The sequence below is a fragment of the Nicotiana sylvestris genome, chromosome 10 (assembly GCF_000393655.2).
Source record: "Nicotiana sylvestris chromosome 10, ASM39365v2, whole genome shotgun sequence".
NCBI lineage: Eukaryota > Viridiplantae > Streptophyta > Magnoliopsida > Solanales > Solanaceae > Nicotiana > Nicotiana sylvestris.
In genome coordinates, this window is record NC_091066.1 from 119,392,128 (window position 1) to 119,405,848 (window position 13,721).

General features: G+C 35.9%; 1 long non-coding RNA gene across 1 annotated transcript; it reads left to right on the forward strand.

The window, feature by feature from the left end:
• The first annotated feature begins 350 nt into the window (after positions 1-350).
• Positions 351-3,073, forward strand: LOC104228825 (uncharacterized). Its single transcript, XR_711430.1, has 2 exons — positions 351-854; positions 2,747-3,073. It is a non-coding gene; the product is annotated as an uncharacterized lncRNA (long non-coding RNA).
• The last annotated feature ends 10,648 nt before the right edge of the window (positions 3,074-13,721 follow it).

The window sequence follows — 13,721 nt, forward strand, 5'->3', positions numbered from 1 at the left end:
GTTTCCAAGCAAAGAGGAGCATGCTGTGAACACCTAATTTTTGACTACACCCACATTCTATTCTATTTTAGTGTAAATATTTTCTTTTAGTATAATATATATAATTTTATTTCCATTTGTATAGAGAAAATAAAAATTTACAAAATATATATTTAGTTTCCTTTAATTAGAATTTTAATAAGTAAGTTATAGTATCTTTTCCTAGTATATTTAAAGTACATGTAAATATTTAATTCTTTTTATATTGTAAGAAATGTTAGTTAATATTCTTATCTATATATTTAATTTATTTTTTAAAATTAAAAAATAATAAAAAAGAAAGTAAAGCTAACGTCAAAAGAGTCAAAAATCAAATTCTTAATTTTGTTAACTTTGTTAAAACTCCCACTTTTCTCCCATATCCCTCACGTATTCCCCACAAATAGCCACCCCTCACTTCCACGTTCCCACTCTTTCTCACCATCAACACACACCCATTTCAATTCTTTCCGCAACCTCAATCCCACGTCCCTACTTCAAATCTTTGGCACAAGATTAGATAACTATTTTTATTCCTCTTTATAAAGAGGTTTAAAGAAGAACGAAAAAGAGAGAGGAAGAGGACTAAAGGAAAAGATTTTATTGAGTGGAGAGTTTGACAAATATTTGGTTTCTTCAATTATTTAAAGAAACTTTAGAAAGAGAAAATGGAGTTTGAATAGGAGCAAAGGGTCGAGTGGACGTTTGGTTACTGCTTTTGTTCCGATTTCGAGTTTCCCATTTCTTGTGGTTGCTGTCTTTCTCATTTGGAATTTTTGAAACTGAAGTTTGTACCAGTTTTTATTATTACTGGTGAAAGAAGCTTCACCTTACAGGTTTTCTTCTAATCTTTGCTTAATCTATTTTAACGTGTTTGTTGAACATAAAATGTAAATAGTTGTCTTATAAGAATTAAGATCTATTAAGAAGTTGTTGTGTTGCTATAGTTTATATCTCATTTATTATTGAAGTAGTATTTGAGTTTTTATTTTTGCTTAATCATTGTTGTGTATGTAAGATATTATTCCTTGAATCTTGAGTATGTAAGTATTTTCTATTTACTGCTTTGGTTAAAACATTTTCATAAGTTTTGGTGTTAAAATATTATCATTTTTAAATGGGTAAGAATGGTTCAAACAATACAGTTATATCTGATGCCATGAAATTTTCTTAATAACAAGTATTGAAGTTAAAGATCAAGTCCATTACGAGTTTTATTTTTAAGTCTGTTAATTTGTAGCAAATATCACTTTAAAAAAAATAAATTTACTTCCATTCAAGAGTTCATGTAAAATCCTTGCAGTCTTGGGTTTGGAGTTTATTTGAAATTTTCTTTTTATGTGTTATTCTGAAATTTTCTTTCTCTTTCAATGTGACTAATAGAGAATATCTTACTCCGTATATTTGTTTTAGAAAATATTTTAAATGTTTATGATTTAGTTTTCTTTTACTTATTTGTTAGTTGAAATGTAATGATAATTTGTAGTAACAGAAGGCTACATGTTTTGAAGAACATAGTATTTTAATATAGGAGGTTAGATTAACTTATTAAAATTATGTTGTGGCCTTGATTTAATCTCTTAAAAATGTAGTTGCTGTGTTTTTCTTCTATTAATGAAGCTCCCCAAAAATATTCATTCTAGTAGATCCTAAGTAATGGAATTTCACACTTATCAATATACTGCAAATGCCCACTACTCCCAAATTTGAGAAGTTTACTTTAGACTAAAGTTCTTTAAATTCCTCCCTGTTAAGATATTAAATTTCACAATCTTTGATCCCTTATGAACAAGACTCAGTTCTTAAGGCAATTAATCCATACACGAATGTTCGTAGAAATGCTGATTAGGCACGTTTTTAATTGAACTTCCGTGATTCTGTACACGTTCGCGTGACATAGTTATAATTTTTAAAATTAAAGGTAAAGTATGCGTTTGTGCAACTTTGACAAAACAATCTTAAAAAATAATAAAGTGTTATTAATTGTGTACACATATACGTGACATGATTCCTGACACACTAAGCAAAATGAATACACGTACGCGTGATCTTTTCAAGATAATTCTATAATTTAAAATTATCAAGCAATTAAAAGCAGTTTGAGGCAAAAGTGCATAAATTTCTCTAGAACATAAAATATCCAGAATTAGTTAAGGCATGTATAATTATTAAAGCGACCGTGCTAGAATCACGAAACTCGGGAGTGCTTAACACCTTCTCTCGGGTTAACAGAATTCTTTACCCGGTCTTCTGGTTTCGCGGACTTTAAACAAAGTTAAATTTCCTCAATTTGAAATTTAAAATAAATCGGTAACTTGGGACACCATAAATTATCCCAAGTGACGACTCTAAAATAAATAAATAATATCATTTTGATTAATGTCACTTAAATTGGAAAAAACTCTTTTCTTTCCTTACCTCGGGGAAAAAGGAGGTGTGACATTGGTAAGATAGGAATTTTGTGAAATTACTTTTATTTAATATTCTTAGAGCATGGCGCGGGTAAGTATACTAGTATATATAATAACACTTGTATTTATACTAAATGCATTTTCTAGCGACGCCGGTGGCTCTCCAAAAAAATTTCCATCAAAATTTTGGAATAAAATAATATCAAAAGATAGATCCGCCCAAGATCTATCCTTTCATGCATGTTTTATGGGGTGAAAGTGGTCGGAACTCATCGAATCTGAGAAATAAATTTTTGGTTTTCCTTGATTGTTCTCAGATTTACGGAGTTCTATGAGGAACTAAAAGAAATGAGTTGTGGATTCATGTAAAGGAGGATGAGAGCAAGAGATGGTGAAAATTTGGGACCATTTGGAGACCGTTGGTCGGCTGCGGCGATTTTCGATGATGGTGGTGCAGACAGTATGGCGGCGATCTAGTAGCGGCGTTAAAGATATTTTGGAGAATATGGTTCTTAGGGTTGTGAGGAGGGAGATATCTGAAAATTGTGTGAATGATAAATTTACTATAAAATACAAACATTAACTATGTATTATAATTATTTCAAACTAAAATTATTGATGGTAAATACCTAGTAGAAGTTAGTTATACCATATAAAAATTCATTTCAACAATACAATGTTTCACTTTAAAATTGACCCAGCCGCTAAATTGAAAAGATAAATAAAGATTCTAATTTTAGAAGAACGAAATACATTTGATATATTTGTAATCTACCAAATTCTCTCTTTTCTTTTGTTCTTTTGAGCCTTTCCCCTTTGGATGTCTTTGGCTCGTTTGCCTTTTTGACTCTGCAAGTTTGGTAAATACTCCCTCCGGTTCAAAATAAGTGATTTTTTGACTTTTTTCTTGTGGTCCAAAATAAGTGATTTTTTCAGATTTCAAGAATGAATTAATTATTTTTTTCCTATATTGTCCTTGGAGTAACTAGTGTTGGAAAATTTGTTAGGAGTGTTTATGTGAGATAGTAAAGGTTAATATGGTCAATTCCATTGCTAATTAATGCAAAAAGATGAATTTCTTAATCTGTGTGAAAACATCCAAAAAATTACTTATTTGGGACCGGAGAGAGTAGCTATTTTTAGGTTGGCTATTAAAGTGAAGTCATATTCTAAATTATTTTGGTAAAATAGTCATTCATTAATATAGAAATATATGTATGGACAAAAATATCCCTAAAGCCCAAAAGAATTTCAAAAATAACTACTGGACTTTGAATATTTATAAGTTTAAAATTCAGGAATTGTTGCTAAAGTTTGAATGATCTGAAGCAGTATTGTTGAAGTATAATGTGAATTCAAAATTCATAAATAGTTCCTACATTTTCTTGAATTTTGCACTAGTAAATGTTTAAAAATCAGTAATTTGTCATGGACTTTGTATTTAAAGGTTAAAAATTAAAGGGCAGCTCGGTGCACAAAGTATCCTGCATTCACACAGGTTTTGGGGAAGGGCCGCACCCCAAGAGGTGTGATGTAGACAACCTACCCTAATGCAAGCATTAGTGGCTGCTTCTACGGCTCGAACCCGTGATCTATAGGTCATACGCAAATTAAAGGTTAAAAGTTATTGGAGTATAATGTGAATTCAAAAACTATGAATTATTCTTAGATTATCTTGGATGTTGCACTAGTAAAGGTTTAAACTTCAATAATTTTTTTTTGAATTTTGAATTTTACGCTAGTAAAGGTTCAAATTTGGTGAAGTGCAATGTGAATTCAAAAAGTATGAATCTTTCGTGGATTTTGTACTAGTAAAGGTTAAAAACAGAGGAATCGTATCTGGATTTTAGATTATGCATTAATAAATATTCAAAATTATTGAAGTACAATGTGAATTCAAAAATTAAAAATTGTTATTAGATTTTGCACTTGTAAAGGTCCAAAAATCAGTAATCGTTCTTGAATTTTGCACTAATAAATATTAAAAAAATTAAAAATCGTTCATGTGTTTGAAAATACAGTAAATCTTTGAATTCCAACATAATTTACTGGGTTCCACTTGTTAAAACTTCAAACTCCACTATTTTTGTTGGGACAAAAATGCTAAAACGTCAATTTAACAGGACCAGTTCCACTTTGCTTTTTTTACAATTTAAAATATAGCTAAACTCTAATAGCCGGCTCAAAAATGGCCGATCCAGCTATATTTTTTACTTTTGGACTGTCTTTATTTCGCGTCTTCCCAGCTAATTTTAGCGGCCTAAAGACTTGGTTGCTAATATCCCTTTTATGACAAGTACGTACATATATACAACATAAATAATTATGAAGAAACAATACCTTCTAAATTCATGTCTATCCTTTTGTTACCGAAATAGTGAAATTTTGTGACGAATCATAAATTTTACATTACATTCATATGAGTTAGTAAAAAATTAAATTCATAATTTAAATCTTTTATTCAATACTTAATTTAAGATATTAGCTATTTAAGAGATAATCAAGACGTTGATTATCTTTTACAATATTAGTTACCAACTTATAATTATTTAATACTTTTATCTAAAAAATATACTTTGAATACCTTGTGATAAACAATTTCTAATATTTCTATATATGCATATATTTTTCACACATTAAAATTTACTTGTTTTTTATTTTACTAATTTTATTTTATATTCATTAGTATAGATATTTCTTATAGGAAATACTTTCTAAGCTCATATCTATCTTTCTTATATTCACATGAGTTGATAAAAATATTAAATTCGCTATTGGAATTTTAATTTAATTAATTTATGGGGTAATATTGTTTATTTATAAAATACTGATGGTTTTTATGATATTATTTATCAATTTTTAAATATTTAATAATCTTTATAGAACAATATTTATTTCCAATAACTCATAATATAATTATTTTTGATATTTATCATTTACATATATGTTTTTCATATAGTAAAACTTATTCATATATTAATCCAAAATACTTATTTAATTATGTATTATACTTGTTCAATTAAATATAACAGTAAAATTTTACTGTAATTATATTATGGTAAACAAACAAGTCATTATAATTACTATATTGTATAATTATCAGAGCATGTAATCTATATTGTATTAAAAGGAGAGTAGTGAAGCATGAGGTTAAGCCAAGTGGCGTATTGAGAAATTGCCACTTGGCACATTTAAGACATAATCTAGAAAATAAATTTAATATATATATATATCATATGTAGATCCAATCATCAATTTTCCTTCCATATTAGCTTAAACCATGGAAGTGAAAAAATAATTAAACATTCATAATAATAAAATAATAAAAATATTACAAAGATGTAGATTGGGATAACTATGACTATTTGTACTCTGGGCAAGTTAAAATATAAATAAAGTAAATAAATTTATTTAAGATATTAAGGATTGATGACTTCGAAAATTGAAAAAAATTCAAGTAGCACATTTTTTTTTTACATAAAATACAAAAATATTTAAAAAGTCACTTGGCTTAACATTATGTAAAGTTAATATGTATTAGTTTTAAAAAGATATTAATTAATATTATATAAAGTTAATACGTACTCACTATTTTGGTGGTGGATTTGATTGGAGAAATAAAGAAAAAACCCACATTCAAAGGGAATGATTATCGATATTTATGATAAATAATATTGATAATTTTTATTAGATTCTTTAATTGGTATATTGATTTCTTAACAAAAAATGAACCTCACCAATACCACAATTACAGGGCAATTGAAAAGCTAAATGTATTTATCCATATTTAGCTCCTAGCAGGCTTTTAAATCTTAACAATGCCTTAATTATAGGGCAATTCAAACTCAATAATATCTTTTTTGACCGTTTCTTAACCAAATATCCCATTTAATTTGAATTCGAATGGGGACATAATTATCATGCAAAATTTATACATGAACTAAAAGTGTGTGTATAATTACGTTACCATAAAGGACTAATATTATATGACAAAGAATATTCATATAATATTATTCCTTATGTAGAAATTAGGATATTTACAGTTTAAATATTACCATATAAGGGATAATATTATATGCCAAACAATATTCGTGACTTTTATCATATTGATATATTAAATTATTAACTAAAAAATAAAGTTTATATTTTGAATTTAAAGCTAATCATACTTATTTGTAATTAGCATTTAGTAGGCCTTTAAACATTAGCAGTACCGTAATTATAGGGTAATTCAAACACAATGACATATTTTTTTAAAAGAATTATTTCTTAGCCGTTTGTTTAAATTAGAATGGAAAGGTAAATATCATTTAAAATTTATACATAACTATATATGGATATATGGGTCTAAAATTATCATAAAGAAATAACATTATATGACAAAGAATATTCATATAATATTGTTCCTTATATGAAAATTAGAATATTCAATTCAAATATATTACCATATAAAAGATAATATTTTATGCCAAACAATATTCATGGTTTATCTCATATTTCATTAATTGATATATTCATTTCTTAACAAGAAAATAAAGTTTAAATTTTGATTTAAAAGCTAATTATATTTATTTGGCACTCATTATGCTTTTAAACCTTACCGATAGCGTAACTAAAGGGCCATTCAAACTCAACAATATCTTTTTTAAAACTAATTGTTTCTTAACCAATTATTATTATTTAAATAAAAATTGAAAGAAAGAAAAGTTAAATTCGATTGGGAAGGTAAATTTTATTCAAAACTTAATATGTGAAAATATATAGATATATGAGTCTAAATTTTAATTGAGATAATCTGGTCGTACATGTATAAAACTTTAGTAAATTATTTGTATTCAAGGGTAAAATTTTAGTATGTTCGTATTGAAATTCGAAAAATATAATAAGTATTGCTACATAAAAAAAATTAAAATTATATGTGCCTTAGATCTAAGGTAATTAAATCTGCATATTTACTTCATTTATTACTTTTAATTTGTTTACATTTGAAGACATATATTAATATGGAAAAATTAATTCATATTTTAAGTTTCACATTTAATACATGGAAGTGAATAATTGATTGACAATCAAACGACATATATGGTAAAATAATATTGTGATTAAGATTCACTTAACATAAGCCTAGGTAGAATACCATATATTCGGATTCTAACCCTGCAATACTATACGAACCTTTAGGTTAGTCTCTCAATTTTTTTTTTCTACTCTGAATGATTTATGTTAATAAAATTATGATCTCTTCAAACTAATTTAATATTTGAAAAGCTTTTTTGGTTAGACTAATACATTCTATGCTTTTATAGTTTTGTACTAGCAAATATGTGATGACCCAAAGAGTCATTGCTTGCTTTCAGTTGATTTCTGTGTCTTTGAGGCCTTGAAAACCTCATTAGAGTCGCACTCTGTGCAGATACCGGTGTAGCCTTTGGTCAGCAACAGTAGCTCGGGAGCCAGCCTTCAGTCCACCGAGACACCAAGGTAGCCTTTCAGGCGTCCGCAGGCCCGCGTCTCCTCTATCTTATTATACATTCTGTTATCTCAAGTATTCGAGGCAAACAATGTTATATTTCTTTCAAACGGTTGTATTTAGTACTCTTAGTAGTCCGTGGATGTTGTGACACCAGGTTCTGGGTAGAGGCATATATTGACTTTCGAAACATTCTAGTTTTATATTTATTTAAGAATTTCGCATAAATTTCATATTCCGCTGTTATTTAACTATTTATTCCCATGTTAATCTAATTGGTAAGAAGTTTTAAAATAAAGGAGTTAATGATTTCTAAGTTCATGGCTTGCCTAGCTTGTACGAGTAGGCGCCATCACGACTTCCGAGGGTGGAAAATCCGGGTCGTGACAAGTTGGTATCAGATCTCTAGGTTACATAGGACTCAAAATTCACGGACAAGCTCAGTAGAGTCTGATGGATCAGTACGGAGATGTCTGTATTTATCCCCCAAAGGCTACAGAGTTAGGAAAATCTCACATTTGTTCTTTCTCGTCGTGCGATTTTGTTTCTCAATGCTAATTGAACTTCTACTCTCTTCTTTCGCAGATGGCGAGAACACGCACTTCCTCATCTACCGCTCAGCAGCCCGAGCCCCTAGTAGTAGCTCCCATAAGGGGCAGAGGCCGAGGCCGTGCCAGAGGCCGAGGTAGGGGTTGAGCTCAGCCCCGAGTAGCAGAGCCTCAGGTTGACTTTGATGACGAGGTTCCGGCCCCAGCAGCTCCGATGGGCCCAGCTCAGGTCCTAGAGGGGTTTATTGCTACCCCAGTCCTTTAAGATGCTCTTGTCTGATTAGTGGGCCTCATAAAGAGTGTCACCCGAGCAGGTTTGCTTCCTGTAGCACCAGCCGTCTCTCAGGCTGGAGGAGGGGCTCAAACTCCTGCTACTCGCACTCCGGAGTAGGTAGCTCCCCAGATTCAGAAGCGGTTCAGCCAGTTAGAGCAGTTCAGTCGGGTGTAGTAGCTCAGGCCGGCGATGGAACGACTATGTCTGTCGATGCTCTGTGGAGGCTGGATAGGTTCACCAAGCTCTTCACTTCTACATTCAGCGGTGCATCTACTGAGGATCCCCAGGATTTTCTATACAGTTGCCACGAGGTTCTCAGGAACATGGGTATTGTTGAGACCAATGGGGTCAAGTTTTCTACATTTCGCCTGTCTGGATCTACCAAGACTTGGTGGAGGGATTATTGCTTAGCTAGACCATCCGGTTCGCCATCTTTGACTTGGGAGCAGTTTACAGTGTTGTTTCTGGAGAAGTTTCTCCCCATTACTCAGAGAGAGGCCTATCGGAGGCAATTTGAGCACCTCCAGCAGGGTTCCATGACGGTTACCAGTATGAGACCAGGTTCATCGACTTAGCTCGCCATGTTCTTGTCATACTTCCTACCGAGAGAGAGAGGGTTAGGAGATTCATCGACGGTCTTATCCAACCAATTCGTCTTCAGATGGCTAGGGAGGCTGTGAGTGAGATCACTTTTAAGGAGGCGGCCAATGTGACCCGTAGAGTTGAGATGGTTATGTTGCAGGGAGGTGGTCATAGGTCGGATAAGAGACCCCGTCATTTAGGCAGATTCAGTGGTACCTCGTCTGGAGGTAGAGATTCATATGGTAGAGGCCATCCTTCTAGGCCCTTTCAGTCAGCTCTCCAGGTCTCTCATGGTACTTTAGGTGGTCGTGGTTATCAGACGCATTATTTTGATCAACAACCTTACAGTGCACCACCAGCTCCCATCAGTGCACCGCCGCTTCAGAGTTTCCGAGGTGGTCATTCAGGTCGCCAGGGTTAGTCTCAGTTTCCTCAACCACAACACTTAGGTGGATGTTTTGAGTGTGGTGAATATGGTCATATCAGGAGGACTTGTCCAAGGTTGGTGGGCACTCAGTCGCAGCAGCAGAATCCTCGTACTATGGTTCAGGCACTAGGTGTTCCACAGCCCGCCCAGCCAGCTAGATGTGGGGGTAGAGGTGCTAGAGGTGGAGTTAGAGGATTTAGAGGTGGAGCTCAGACCGCCAGAGGTAGAGGCCAGCCAACTACAGGCCGTCCCAGAGAGGTAGTCCAGGGTGGTGGGGCCCAGCCCTGATGTTATGCTCTTCCAGCCAGGCTCGAGGCTGAGGCTTCAGATGTAGTGATCACAGGTACTGTTCTGGTCTGTGATAGAGATGCTTCAGTGTTATTTGATCCAGGGTTTACATATTCGTATGTGTCATCTTATTTTGCACCGTATCTGGTCATGCCTAGTGATTCGTTGGGTATTCCTGTTTATGTGTCTACACTGGTAGGTGATTCTATCGTGGTTGATCGAGTCCATCGTTCTTGTATTGTGGTGATTGGGGGTCTTGAGACTCGTGTATATTTGTTGCTTTTAGACATGGTCGACTTCGATGTTATATTGGGGATGAACTGGTTATCACCTTACCATGCTATCTTGGATTGTCATGCCAAGACTGTGACCTTAGCTTTACCAGGTATGCCTCGTTTAGAGTGGAGAGGAACTCCTGGTCATTCTACCCGTAGCGTTATTTCTTATGTGAAAGCTCGGCGTATGGTCGAGAAGGGGTGCTTGGCCTATTTAGCTTATGCTCGCGATTCTAGTGTGGAGGTTCCCTCTATTGACTCTGTGCCCGTTATTTGTGAGTTTCCAGAGGTATTCCCTTCAGACCTGCCGGGTATGCCGCCCGACAGGGATATTGACTTTTGCATTGACTTGGCTCAGGGCACTCAGCCCATTTCTATCCCGCCGTACCGTATGGCCCCGCCTGAGTTGAAAGAGTTGAAGGAGCAGTTGCAAGACTTGCTTGAGAAGGGTTTCATTAGGCCGAGTGTTTCGCCTTGGGGTGCGCCGGTGTTGTTTGTTAAGAAAAAGGACGGATCGATGAGAATGTGTATTGATTACCAGCAGTTGAACAAGGTTACAATCAAGAATAAGTATCCATTGCCGAGGATCGATGATTTGTTTGATCAGCTTCAGGGTGACAAGGTATTTTCAAAGATTGACTTGAGATCTAGCTACCATCAGTTGAAGATTAGGGCATCCGATATTCCTAAGACAACTTTTCGCACTCGGTATGGGCATTATGAGTTCTTGGTTATGTCATTCGGGCTGACATATGCCCCCGCAACTTTTATGGATTTGATGAATCGAGTGTTCAGGCCTTATTTGGACTCGTTCATGATAGTCTTCATTGATGATATTTTGATATACTCCCGCAGTCGGGAGGAGCACGAGTAACATCTCAGAGTGGTCCTTCAAACTTTGAGGGATAGTCAGTTGTATGCTAAATTTTCGAAGTGTGAGCTCTGGTTGAGTTCAGTTGTATTCATGGGTCATGTTGTATTAGCATAGGGTATTCAGGTCAATCCGAAGAAGATTAAGGCAGTCAAGAACTGGCCTAGACCAGCATCAGCTACAGAGATTCAGAGTTTCTTGGGATTGGCAGGCTATTATCGTCGGTTCGTGGAGGTGTTCTCATCTATCGCAGCCCCGATGACTAGGTTGACCCAGAAGGGTGCCCAGTTCAGATGGTCGGACAAGTGTGAGGCGAGCTTCTAGAAGCTCAAGAAAACTCTGACTACGACATTGGTGTTGGTTTTGCCCATAGGTTCAGGGCCTTATACAGTTTATTGTGATGCTTCTCGCAGTGGGCTTGGTGCAGTGTTGATGCAGGATGGCAAGGTCATTGCCTATGCTTCGCGGCAGTTGAAGATTCATGAGAAGAACTATCCAGTTCATGATTTAGAGTTAACAGCCATAGTTCACGCATTGAAGATTTGGAGGCATTATCTGTATGGCGTGGCATGTGAGGTGTTCACGGATCACAAGGGTCTTCAGTATTTGTTCAAGCAAAATGAGTTGAATTTGAGGCAGAGGAGGTGGTTGGAGTTGTTGAAGGATTATGATATCACTATCTTATATCACCCGGGAAAGGCCAATGTGGTGACCGATGCCTTGAGTAGGAAGTCAGCCAGTATGGGCAGCCTTGCTTATATTCCGGTCGGTGAGAGGCTGCTTGCTTTGGATGTTCAAGCCTTGGCCAATCAGTTTGTGAGGTTGGATATTTCTGAGCCTAATCGTGTATTGGCATGCACGGTCGCTCGTTCTTCTTTATTGGAGCGTATCCATGATCGGCAGTATGATGATCCCCATTTGTGCGTCCTTAGAGATACGGTGCAGCGCGGAGGTGCCAAGCAGGTTACCCTGGATGATGATGGAGTTTTGAGATTGCAGGGTCGAGTGAGTATGCCAAATGTGGATGGGCTACGAGAGTTGATTTTAGAGGAGGCCCATAGCTCCCGATACTCTATTCATCCGGACGCCGCAAAGATATATCAGGATTTGCGTCAGCATTATTGGTGGCATAGAATGAAGAAGGATATCGCTGCATATGTGGCTCGATGTTTGAATTGTCAGCAGGTTAAGTACGAGCATCAGAGGCCTGGTGGACTATTTCAGAGGATTGAACTTCCCGAGTGGAAGTGGGAGCGGATTACTATAGACTTCGTTGTTGGACTCCCGCAGACTCAGAAGAAGTTCGACGCAGTTTGGGTCATTATTGATAGGTTGACCAAGTTAGCGCGTTTCATTCATGTGACAGTGTCCTATTCATCCGAGAGGTTAGCTGAGATTTATATCCGGGAGATTGTTCGTCTTCATGGTGTGCCGGTATCTATCATTTCGGACCGAGGTACGCAGTTTACCTAGCAGTTCAGTGAGAGTTGGGCACCCAGGTTGAGTTGAGTACAACATTTCATCCTCAAACGGACGGGCAGTCCAAACGGACTATTCAGATATTGGAGGATATGCTCCGAGCTTGTGTTATTGACTTTGGAGGCTCGTGGGATCAGTTCTTGCCTTTAGCAGAGTTTACCTACAACAACAGCTACCAGTCGTGTATCCAGATGGCTCCTTATGAGGCTTTGTATGGTAGGCGATGTCGATCTCTGGTTGGGTGGTTTGAGCCGGGAGAGGCTCGGTTGTTGGGTACGGATCTGGTTCAGGAGGCCTTGGACAAGGTCAGTATCATTCAGGATAGGCTTCGTACAACTCAATCTAGGCAGAAGAGTTATGCAGACCGCAAGGTTCGAGATGTGGCTTTTATGGTTAGTGAGCGGGTATTGCTCCGAGTGTCGCCTATGAAGGGCGTGATGAGATTCGGGAAGAAGGGCAAGCTTAACCCTAGGTTCATTGGTCCATTTGAGATTCTTGATCGAGTGGGAGAGGTGGCTTATAGACTTGTATTGCCGCCTAGCTTATCAACTGTATATCTATTATTTCATGTGTCCATGCTTCAGAAGTATCACGACGATCCATTCCACGTGTTAGATTTCAGCATTGTCCGGTTGGACAAGGACTTGTCTTATGAGGAGGAGTCGGTGGCTATTCTAGACCGACAGGTTCGACAGTTGAGGTCGAAGAGTTTTCCTTCGGTTCGTGTTCAATGCAGAGGTCAGCCCCCTGAGGCATCGACCTAGGAGTCCGAGTCTGATATGCATAGCCGTTATCCTCATCTTTTCCCTGACTCAGGTACTTCCTTCTTCTGTCCGTTCGAGGACGAATGGTTGTTTTAGAGGTGGAGAATGTGACGACCCAAAGGGTCATCGCTTGCTTTCAGTTGATTTCTGTGTCTCTGAGGCCTTGAAAACCTCATTAGAGTCGCCTCAATTTACGTGCGCAGTCCGGGCACGTAGCCAGAACGCTTAAAAATGAAACTTTGTGAAAAATGCTAAGTTTTAATTCTAAAATGAATAAATTTGACTTCGGTCAACATTTTGGGTAAACGGACCCG